Genomic DNA, 10,235 nt, shown 5'->3' with positions numbered 1-10,235 from the left:
CTGTCTAAATAGACCCTTACTGCTATTCAACTGAACAATTATCGTTTAGATTTGAACGATTTAACGATAATCGTCCGGTGGAATAGGGCCCTTACAGTCACATTTCAGCACTCCAAGTGCCCCCCATGTTACCCCAACAAGAAGGGGGTATCACTTTAGGCTTCATGCTATAGGCCAGGGATAGGGAACCTTCACCCCTTCAGCTGTTGCAAAACTACAATTCCCATCATGCCTGGACAGCCTTCGGCTGTCCAGGCATGATGGGAATTGTAGTTTTGCAATAGCTGGAGGGGTGAAGGGTCCCCATCCCTGCTACGGTATACACCTATATAAATCAGGCCGCCATATTATGTATGGTTTTACATACACACCAGACCTCTTATTATATATTATTCCTGAAAGGGTTAATATCAATGCGTCCATTGGTCTAGGGCAGTGAAGCTGCTAAAGGGGTACTCCATCCTGCATCCTATGGTAAATAATTAGGATACGCCAACCTGTGGGACCCCACTGATCCTGATACACTGTGTGGATTGCTCGGCGTTGCAGCTATGGTCTGTGAATGAGATTTCGCTGCAACCCAAGACCTTGCAACTTTTGGGTCACAGTCGCTGCGACAGTGCAACCCTATTAAAGGGAACCAATCACGCCGAAAATCGCTCTAATAATAAGGAAGCGTGCTGGCACATCACCCAGAGCGCTTCCCAAACATCCCCCTGTACCCTCCATGCCCCCCCCTCTATTAGACCGTATTCTTACTTTTATGATGTCCCGCGCTGTATGTAAATTGCAGGCATGTAGTCACGGTGGGCGTATCTAGTCATGGCGGATGGAATCGCTGTAATCACGCCCACAGGGGCATGATTAAAAGACCTGCCTTCCGCTGACGTCACCCGGGGGCCTGTGTTCCACGTCGGTGGCGTGGCGACGTCTTTGGCACGCCGTGCATGCACTTTACGGCGGGAGAAGACGCTGACGTACTGCACATGCACGGTGTCCTGAAGACGTCGGCGCTGCCGATGTAGAATGCAGGCCCCCGGGTGACGTCAGCGGAACGCAGGTCTTTCAATTATTCCCCTCTGGGCATGATTACAGCGATTCCCTCCGCCCAGGACCGTGACTAGATACGCCCACCGTGACTTCATGCCCGCAATTTACATACAGTGCGGGACATCATAAAAGTAAGAATACGATCTAATAGAGGGGGGGCATGGAGGGTACAGGGGGATGTTTGGGAAGGTGATGTGCCAGCACGTTTCCTTATCATTAGGGCGATTTTCAGCGTGATTGGTTCCCTTTAACTTAAAGGAGAAGTCTGGCAACATTTTTTATTAAAGTGTTGTATTGCCCCCCAAAAGTTATACAAATCTCCAATATACACTTATTACAGGAAATGCTTATAAAGTGCTTTTTTCCCTGCACTTACTACTGCATCAAGGCTTCACTTCCTGGATAACATGGTGATGTCACTTCCTGGATAACAGGGTGATGTCACTTCCTGGATAACATGGTGATGTCACGACCCGACTCCCAGAGCTGTGCGGGCTGTGGCTGCTGGAGAGGATGATGGCAGGGGGACACTGAGGGACACAGGGCACTGGAGGGACATTGAGCATCCCTCTGCCATCATCCTCTCCAGCAGCCACAGCCCGCACAGCTCTGGGAGTCGGGTCGTGACATCACCATGTTATCCAGGAAGTGACTTTACCATGTTATCCAGGAAGTGACGTCACCATGTTATCCAGGAAGTGACGTCACCATGTTATCCAGGAAGTGACGTCACCATGTTATCCAGGAAGTGAAGCCTTGATGCAGTAGTAAGTGCAGGGAAAAAAGCTCTTTAGGGCAGAATCTTGGTGTAGCCCCAACCTCATAAAGCGGTTGTATGTGCTTAAATCCAGGACAACTGCAGGTGGCCAAGCACACATTGCCAAAATACTGCTGGGGCACCATCATTTTAGGGATTTACAAAGACCATTCCTCTAGGAGCTAGCTACGCTGTGGTACATTTTTCAATAGTGTCTTAAAGGGGTTATCCAGGATTATAAAAAGCACAGCTTCTTTCTTGCAAAAACAGCGCCACCCCTGTCCTCAGGTTGTGTGTGGTATTACAGTTTAGCAACACACTTCAATAGAATTGTGCTGCAAAACCCACATCCAGACTGAGGACAGGAGAGGGGAATGTTTTTCTAAGGCTAGATAACCCCTTTAAATTCACTAGACCAAAGAGAAAGACAAAGTGATGCGTCTATTATAGATTTTTCACATCTTGTTAGTCTCATTTTTGTGCCAACTTTACTCCAATATTTTCCACCAAAAGAACGGCTTATATTATAGCTTAATGTGACCCATGTTATTGCTTTGCTTAGCCCTTTTATTAGAGCACATAATAGTTGGCATACAGCTTAATGAATCTCCCCCATTATGTGCTCTATAGTGTACAATCATGGTGTTGGGGTTATATTGGAATAATTTACTTAAAGAGACTGTCACTTACATTGTTCTGTGCAGCTGATCCAGAGATCTCCACCTGAATAACATGGACAATAAGTAGTCCTTTCCATTATGTGCATGAGCCCACTAGTCCTGGATATTCATGAGAAGCAGAAAGCTCCACCCACCAGCTGCTGATTGGCAGTTATCTATCCATGCTGTGTATAGGCAGCCAACTGCCAATCAGCAGCTGGAGGGCGGGGGAGGGGTGTGGCAAGAATCCTATTCTCCTGCATATTAGAAGAACGGCTGAACAGAATGATGTAAGTAATACAGCGATCTGTCACTAATTTACTCTGCCCTCATTTAAGGCCACATAAACCTAGTGACAGATTCTCTTTAAATTTGGCTAAGAAACACTCAGAAAAGGCTATAGGCCATAGGGTTGCTTTGAATTGAAACCTCACCTTAGTTACATTGTGAGACTGTGCCAGCCAGTCAACACCCACCATGTTGATATTCTCTCCAGGCTGACCATCAGGTGATATGGTGGGGATCACATGATGTGACATCCCAGCATACATCACACCCAGGGCCGCTTCCCCAGATCCCTAGAAGCAATGGTTGTATTGTGGAGACACCTTAATGGGGTCTCCAGCTCTATCAGCCCCAGTTGTGACTACAACTAATTTCTGATATAGTGTGTGTGTGTGTGTGAATGGTGTGTATAACTGTATATGCCACAATGAGATCACATAGGATAGTAGACCAATTGAGTTTTCATCATAATAATATTTATTGTAATTCCTTTCTTGTATATAGCGCCAGCATCTCCCGCATCCATTTCCATTTGTCATGAATGAAATCCAGCATTTTGGGTGACATGGCCGCTGATTATTACACACGCTTCTCTTCCTCATGTCATCATCATTCATAGCCGCAACCTACCAAAAAATCCAAAGATATTATTGTCGCTCAGTATTATTATCATTTAATATGAATATTGTCAGTAATAATAGTTCTTACAGTATAGGGAGTGCAACCAATGTGACAATGACAGCATTGTGTCGGGGCCGTCTGGTCAGCATTATGGGCCCCTGGGTAGAGATGTGGACTGCCCCCCCCCCCCCGCTGACCATGTGACCTCCTTGTGACTTCCCTGAGATTTGTCCATTTATTCTTTATTTATTTATTCGCCCAAATCACAGTTGAGGAACAAGAAGTTGTGTAATGTAACTATCACAAGGTTTAGAATGTTGAGTGATGTTTATGGGGAGAATTGAGAAGACTTGTACATTGTCATTGCTAGGAAATTAGATAAGTAGAGAGAGATTTGATTCCTGTTCCTTTAGGTTACAAACACACTTGCCGGATCTGCAGCGAGTCTCCTAGCTGCGTTTTTGCAGCGAGACTCGCTGCAGATCCCGGCCCTATACTTTCAATAGCAGATTTTGTCTGCAGCCCGCCCCATTAACCCCCCGGCCGCCGGACATTATACATTACCGGGTCCCCGTTCCTGCTTGCTTCGGGGCTCCCGGTGTCTTCACGGCCCGCCCGGCCAATCAGTGCGCTGCGGCGGGGCAGCGCACTGATTGGCCAGGCGGAACGTGCCGGGAGCCGCTGAAGCAAGCAGGAGCCGGGATCAGGTAATGTATATCGCCCCCAGCCCCCGGCCGCACGATCGCCCCCAGCCCCGCAGCCCCCGACCGCACGATCGCCCGCAGCCCCCGGCCGCACGATCGCCCCCAGCCCTGCAGCCCCCGACCGCACGATCTCCCCCAGCATCGCAGCCCCCGGCCGCACGATCGCCCCCAGCGGGCGATCGTGCAGCCGGGGGCTGCGGGGCTTGGGGCTGCGGGCGATCATGCGGCCGGGGGCTGCGGGGCTGAAGGCGATCGTGCGGCCGGGGGCTGAAGGCGATCGTGCGGCCGGGGGCTGCGGGGCTGAAGGCGATCGTGCGGCCGGGGGCTGCGGGGCTGGGGGCGATCGTACGGCCGGGGGCTGCGGGGCTGGGGGCGATCGTACGGCCGGGGGCTGCGGGGCTGGGGGCGATCGTGCGGCCGGGGGCTGGGGGTGATCATGCAGCCGGGGGCTGCGGGGCTGGGGGCGATCATGCGGCCGGGGGCTGGGGGCGATCGGGGCTGCAGGGGGGCGGGCAGGATATACATTACCTGATCCCGGCTCCTGCTTGCTTCGGGGCTCCCGGCACGTTCCGCCCGGCCAATCAGTGTGCTGCCGCAGCGCACTGGTTGGCCGGGCGGGCCGTGAAGACACCGGGAGCCCCGAAGCAAGCAGGAACGGGGACCGGGTAATGTATAATGTCCGGCGGCCGGGGGGGTTAATGGGGCGGGCTGCAGACAAAATCGCAGCAGGGATGTACATCCCTGCTGCGAGTTTCTCTGCTATTGAAAGTATAGGGCCGGGATCTGCAGCGAGTCTCCCTGCAAAAACGCAGCAAGGAGACTCGCTGCAGATCCGGCAAGTGTGTTTGTAACCTTAAAAGCCAAATTACTGATTAAAAAGTGTGTTGCCTTTCTGCTGTACACACATATCTCTGCTGCATGATCATGACATGCACACACACACACACACACACCTCTGCTCTATGATCATGACATGCACACAAACACACACACAGCTCTGCTGCATGATCATGACATGCACACACACACACAGCTCTGCTGTATGATCATGACATACACACACACACACACACACACAAACACAGCTCTGCTGCATGATCATGACATACACACACACACACAAACACAGCTCTGCTGCATGATCATGACATGCACACACACACACACACAGCTCTGCTGCATGATCATGACATGCACACACACACACACACAGCTCTGCTGTATGATCATGACATGCATGCACACACACACACACAAACACAGCTCTGCTGCATGATCATGACATGCACACACACACACACAGCTCTGCTGTATGATCATGACATGCACGCACACACAAACACAGCTCTGCTGCATGATCATGACATGCACACACACACACACAGCTCTGCTGTATGATCATGACATGCACACACACACACACACACACACAGCTCGGCTGTATGATCATGACATGCACGCACACACAAACACAGCTCTGCTGCATGATCATGACATGCACACACACACACACAGCTCTGCTGCATGATCATGACATACACACACACACACACACACACACACCGAGCTCTGCTGCATGATCATGACATGCGCACACACACACACACACACACACACACACACACACACACACACACACACACACACCTGCTGCATGATCATGACATGTCAAAGTCCTTTCACCATAAGGGTACGTCCACACTAAGGAAATCACACAGATAACTTGCTGCAGATTCCGCTGCCCGTCCCATAGACTCCATGCTATGGTCAGGCAGATTCCGTTCTGGTCATTCTTCTGGCGGATGGCGGACACTGCCTGACCATAGAATGGAATCTATAGGACGGGCGGATAGTGAAGCGGGAGTGTGGGGACGAGCGGCAGAATCTGCGGCAAGTTATCTGCGTGATTTGCTTAGTGTGGACATACCCTTAGAGTGCTGCATGCTGAGTGTTGTGATGCTGAGCTACAGGGGACAGAATCGGAGCTCCATGGGGTCAGTACCTGGAGATGTAGGGGCAGCTCTCTGCTCCCCACACCAGATGTCCCCCACCCTCCTCCGCCTCCTGGGCTCCTCTTATAGCCTCTGTAATACACATGTTACATCAGGGTGGGTGATGGGCACAGCTCCCATCGACTAATCACTCCCCACAGTCAGTTTACAGCACCGAGGGGCCCCCTATTAGTCATGGGCCCTAAGGCAGCCTCCTACCCTGCCCAATGGAAAAGACGGCTTTGCACTGTGTCACATAGTACAGTGAAGGGGCCACAACATCCCAGCAGGTTCCCTTCTGATGATTAAGGGATTACCAGGAGATTATGACCTACCTTACGGCTCAGCGGTGCAGACGTTTCATTTCCCGCGCCATTCTGCACATCTCACACGGGTGACAGAATAACATCATGAGGCTGTCATTGCATACTGTACCCTGAAAAGGCAGGAGAAATACCATTACATAGCCAGATATATACCATTACATAGCCAGATAGATACCATTACATAGCCAGATAGATACCATTACATAGATATATACCATTACATAGCCAGATATATACCATTACATAGCCAGATATATACATAGCCAGATATATACCATTACATAGCCAGGTATATACCATTACATAGCCAGGTATATACCATTACATAGCCAGATATACACCATTACATAGCCAGGTATATACCATTACATAGCCAGGTATATACCATTACATAGCCAGATAGAAACCATTACATAGCCAGGTATATACCATTACATAGCCAGATAGATACCATTACATAGCCAGATATACACCATTACATAGCCAGGTATATACCATTACATAGCCAGGTATATACCATTACATAGCCAGATAGATACCATTACATAGATATATACCATTACATAGCCAGATAGATACCATTACATGGCCAGATATATACCATTACATGGCCAGATATATACCATTACATAGCCAGATATATACCATTACATAGCCAGGTATATACCATTACATAGCCAGATATATACCATTACATAGCCAGATAGAAACCATTACATAGCCAGATAGATACCATTACATGGCCAGATATATACCATTACATAGCCAGATATATACCATTACATAACCAGGTATATACCATTACATAGCCAGGTATATACCATAACATAGCCAGATATATACCATAACATAGCCAGATAGATACCATTACATAGCCAGATAGATACCATTACATAACCTGATATATTACAAAGCCAGATATATTACATAGCATATACCATTAGATCAGGCTTTAAAAAAAACATATCCGGTTTCTTTGACAAACAGCACCTCTCTTGTACTCTTTAGATTTTCTCTTCCTATTACTTACTAATAATTTTTTTGTCTTGCAGAGCCAAGACCGGAAGTGACGTCCGTATCACTTCTGGGTTTCCTTTGGTATGCGGGGATTGCAACTGAGGTAAGTATGCATAGGAGACAGGATTTGTTTTTACCATCCCATACTTCTGTGTTTCCGGAAAACAAGACAGTGTCTTATATTAAGTTTTGCTCCCACTAGGTCTTATTTTCAGGGGATTTCTTATTTTTCTATGAAGAACAATTCACATGTCACATGTACAGCAGGGACAGAGCGAACGGTATGGCGGCTTCCGGCCACCAGGGGGAGGTATCCACAGCACACTCATACAGCACAGCAGGGACAGCGTACAGTATGGCAGCTTCCGGCCACCAGGGGGAGCTCACCACAGCACACTCATAAAGCACAACAGGGACAGCGTAGAATATGGCGGCAGGCGATATGATAATGGCAGGTGATGGTCACATCGGTTTTGCTGCTTATGGGACTAAGGGAAAACATATTAACATACTAAACGTCTGTCCTGAATTACATCACATGGACATATTATTTTTATATATACAATAATTGTGTTCTGCACATTGTGATAGCAGGCTGAATACTCACTCTAATGCCGTATGTCAGTCGCATATGTGTGCGCATTGCAGTCGTTCCTCCAGGAACACAAGGCAGAAGGCAGTTTTCCCCATATTTGTCGGCTACATAGCAGGCAAAGCATGCTGGGAAGAGCAATCCACACAGACCTGAAATTGGAGAAACAGATGTTGTGTAAAAAGTAGCTTCTGTTTTTGTCTTCTTGTGTTTTTTTTTGTCTGTAACATAACGTTTACTGGATGTCACAATTGTCACAATTCAGAGAAGGTACAAGACAAAGTCATACGAGTGGGAAATTACACAAGTAAAAATATGACATTAAAGGGGTTATCCAGTGCTACAAAAACATGGCCACTTGTCCCCCTCTCTTGTCCCCAGATTGGGTGGGGTTTCAAACACAGTTCCATTGAAGTAAATGGAGCTTAATTGCAAACCGCACCTGAACTGGAGACACGAGAGGGGGAAAAGTGGCCATGTTTTTGTAGCGCTGGATAACCCCTTTAAAATCAATCCCAAAAACAGGTGGGAAACGGCATATCGGCAGGAATGCACACGAAAAATGGAACTGTATATTGAGTTTATAACAGAAGCAAAACTAAAAAAAAAAACTAATATAAAAAAATAAGGTAAATAACCAAGGGGTATAAATATAATATATGTAATATACAGGTGGGTAGATCTATTTAGAATGCTAGGCAACGGTCCCATATCTGCTCGAATTCAGCAGAACAATCCTGGGCCTAATATCTGAGTGTATATGGGGTAGAGTGACGTTCACCACGGTAGGTTTATTGGGGGGTTCCCAATTTAAAAGGAATAAGAAACCAGGGCGCCAATTCATGGGGTGCGGCTGGGTGTCCAGAGCAGGAAAGGCTGTGGCTTCCTGGAGGCAAGCAGGCTGCAGCTGCAAAATCTCCAAATGGGTATAGAGACCACGCCAGACGGGACCCTAAGGTAAGGGGTAAGGGGTAGGGTGAGGTGAGTAATTTTAGAACGTGTAGCCAGGGGCAATATATAGGTTTTAGCCGTGGAGACCCAGAGCTTTGAAAAGTGCATCTATGCTTCACCAGCTAAGCGACGCAATTGCTTTATTAGTGACATTTTCTATAGATTTTTCTATGGGAACCAAATGCACCAAAATTACACACAATGGAAAAAAGGCAAAAAATTTGCTTTAAAAAGTTAATGGGCCAAGATCTCTGTAGGCATGAGGGTCCTATAGACTTATATTAGGAGTCCGTCTCAGTCAAGTGCATAGAGCAGAGGGAGAGAACTGCTTAGTGCACTCATCTCCTTACACTATATAGCAATTGCTGAGGGTCCGAACACGAAGACCCTCCCAAATTCAAACTATTGGATATGGATTCCTGAAAGCCCCCATCACAAGAATGGAACAGTTAAATAAGTATGGACAACAAATCTCCTATTCCACATGTTGAAAATCAGCCGACGTCGGCCTTCTATTCCATGGAATTTTAGGTTTAGATCTAAATCAACGTTCATACGAACGATTGTTCAATCATTGCCTGCAATTACACGGAACGATTATCGTTTAAATTCGAATATAACGATTTTTCAAACGATAATCGTGCCGTGTAATAGGGCCCTTACACTTCAGTTTGGAGACATCATTTATTGTATATATTACTCTGTACGCTGTATATATTATTCCGTATATTGTAGCACTATCAACCTCTCTTGTATAAGCTAGCCATCTCCTCTATTTGTTCTATATAATTTGCAAGGGATATTTTTCTTTCCAAAATGATCCAACAATTACACTCACATCTGAAGACGCTAATAAACTCTCCTGTATTGGATTACAAGGTTTAGAAGCAAGATATAAAGAAGTGAGAAGAATAGATATGGAGGAATGGCTCCCCTGTTTAGCATAAGCAATAGATATATAAGAAGTATACACAGGACTGATACTTACAGAGGCCGCAGTCATCACAGCAGTCACACAGGTTGCTGCTCCACTCTCCTGTAGGAGACATAACTCCTGGCTGGGCATATCCAGGCTGATGGGTGATGGCTGACATGGTATCTGTAGAATACATCAGCTGTTATCCCTGTAATAGGTTCACACTGCAGAACAGAGGTAACACTGCAGAGCAGAGAGGTGACACTGCAGAGCAGAGAGGTGACACTGCAGAGCAGAGAGGTGACACTCTCCTTCTACCCACAGTCCTAGCTCTAAGTGTGTGGCTTTCTAGGATAAACTTCTAGT

At 47.2% G+C, this 10,235-nt stretch overlaps 1 long non-coding RNA gene across 1 annotated transcript; it reads right to left on the bottom strand.

The window, feature by feature from the left end:
- Positions 1-3,215: 3,215 nt before the first annotated feature.
- LOC138793913 (uncharacterized) lies at positions 3,216-10,235 on the bottom strand. The gene is made up of 4 exons (XR_011363370.1): positions 9,942-10,235; positions 8,018-8,154; positions 6,403-6,503; positions 3,216-3,377 (listed from the first exon to the last, which is right to left on the bottom strand). It is a non-coding gene; the product is annotated as an uncharacterized lncRNA (long non-coding RNA).

The sequence above is a fragment of the Dendropsophus ebraccatus genome, chromosome 5 (genome assembly GCF_027789765.1).
Source record: "Dendropsophus ebraccatus isolate aDenEbr1 chromosome 5, aDenEbr1.pat, whole genome shotgun sequence".
In the NCBI taxonomy this organism is placed as follows: Eukaryota; Metazoa; Chordata; class Amphibia; order Anura; family Hylidae; genus Dendropsophus; species Dendropsophus ebraccatus.
The sequence above is the reverse complement of the archived record's forward strand: the minus strand, read 5'-3'. Positions and strand labels throughout refer to the sequence as shown.